Here is a 2,095-nt window from a genome sequence, read left to right on the forward strand (position 1 = left end):
CCCCCTCCCCACCCCTCTCCCCGCCCCACGTGCGCTGCGCTGGCTGGAGAGCACTGGGAACTCTACCCGGATCCTCTGACTAGGCTGGCCCGCTTTCTCCTAAGCATGGGAAAGGGACCTCTTTTTACTTCTTGTGACGACTTCTACAGGCTTGAGGCAGCTGTTTCTGTGGGAAAGGGCTTTCTTGTGTTGCGCGACGTGCCTGTTGGTGTATGTGAAAATAACTTTGCTTGCAAGAAACTGGGAGATGGGCATTATCATCATTTCGTGGACAGGAAACCTGCCAAGCGAAGTCACCAGCTTCCCTGGGTTCTGCTAATCCATGCCCACAAATCCCAGACCCACCCTCCATCCGGAGCTACTCTTAGGCCAGAGGTTTCTCCCTGGGGGACATGGTCCCTTTCCCGTGTATTTTCAGGAATTTGATCCCTGTTTTGCGTTACTCCACTTCAAATGACGTTGATGTGTTGACGTCGTTATTTTTGTCGTTAGGATATATCCCATGGAAGGAGCACAGTGAAGATACCGCGTCTCAAAACTCATTTGTAATACTGTAATTTCTCTCTGCACGGTTAAGACGCCAGTGCCGGCTTGATAGGGAATTAGGTTCATTTGTGTCAGTTTTTAGAGTTTAAGTTTTCATGACCGCATTTATGTGCACATATACACATCCCTTTCTCCACTGCTGTTGTTAATACAAAAGGTGGCATACTATATACAATTTATGCACCTTGCTTTTTTTCCCCCCACTTCGCACTGGGTCTTAGAGATCAGTCCCTAGGTTAGAATCATCCCCATGTCTTTTATATGCACCGTAGCTCACTGTGTTGCTGTATTTCATCAGTCCCTTAATGAAGAACTGTTGGATGGAGTTCTACTTCGACTATTCTAAATAATGGCGCAAAAATTACTATGTGTATCCATCATCACTCCGTATTTTTGCCAGATAGGATCCCAGAAGTGAGACTCATAGTTCAAAGGGTAAATAGCTATTTAATTCCCTAGATCTTAACAAGTTTCTCTCAATGGGGGCGTCCCATTTTGTACCCTCATCACCATCAAATGAGAGAAGCAGTGGGGTTTATGGATGAACCTCAGGGGGTTGTTGTTTCTGAAATTTCATGCAGAATAGTGGGTGCATTTGTCCAGGGACAGAACCAGACACGCTGGCATTCTGTGCTCTATAATTGCTCGCGTCTGACATATAGTCGTAGGCAAACGGTATATATTTGTCGAACTATGATTACATCTCATTAGATTCTCAGAAGAGACTGGACGCCATAAGGGTAATTTGAGGGTGACCAAAGTTTTTCAAAGTACCTGTGATGCAGTTGTTGCTACATTTATTTTCTTCCTTTGTTCCCTCCCTCCTTGCCTTCCTTCCCTCCCTCCCTTCTCTCCCTCCCTTTCCTCCTTCCCTCCCATCCTCTCTATCTTCCTTCCTTCCTTCCTTCCTTCCTTCCTTCCTTCCTTCCTTCCTTCCTTCTCCTCTCTCTCTCTTCTTTCTCTCTCCCCTCGCTTTTAAATCTGCTCTAAGATTGGGGCACCTGGGCGGCTCAGTCAGTTAAGTGTCTGACTTCGACTCAGGTCATGATCTTACGGTTCTTGGGTTTGAGCCCCACGTCGGGCTCTGCACTGACAGCTCGGAGCCTGGAGCCTGTTTCTGATTCTGTGTCTCCCTCTCTGTCCCTCCCCTGCTCATGATCTGTCTTTCTCTGTCTCTGAAAAAAAAAAAAAATTAAATCTGGTCTAAGATTATTCCTGTCCATCTTCATAACTGAAGAGACTGGGACATTATTGGGAGGATGGAGAAACTCATTTACTTGCCTCCATGGGAAACCAACACGTCTGTCCTGTGATTAAAATGCCCTCCTTGAGGACCTGGAGGAGTTTGTCTTCTAGAGGGAGGACGGACATGTGCGTACACAGATAATTCTCAGGTTGTATGTCAAGCGCCGTGTGAGTTGCTTGGAGAAGGATGAATTTCCTTACAGTGCTTGGGAAGACGCAGATAATGAGAGCTGATCCACATCTTGCAGATGAGGAGAGAAATTTCCCAAGCTGGGAGAGAGTGCGGAATCACTATGTGCAACAG

The sequence above is a fragment of the Hyaena hyaena genome, unplaced genomic scaffold (genome assembly GCF_003009895.1).
Source record: "Hyaena hyaena isolate Hyena2069 unplaced genomic scaffold, ASM300989v1 scaffold_176, whole genome shotgun sequence".
NCBI lineage: Eukaryota > Metazoa > Chordata > Mammalia > Carnivora > Hyaenidae > Hyaena > Hyaena hyaena.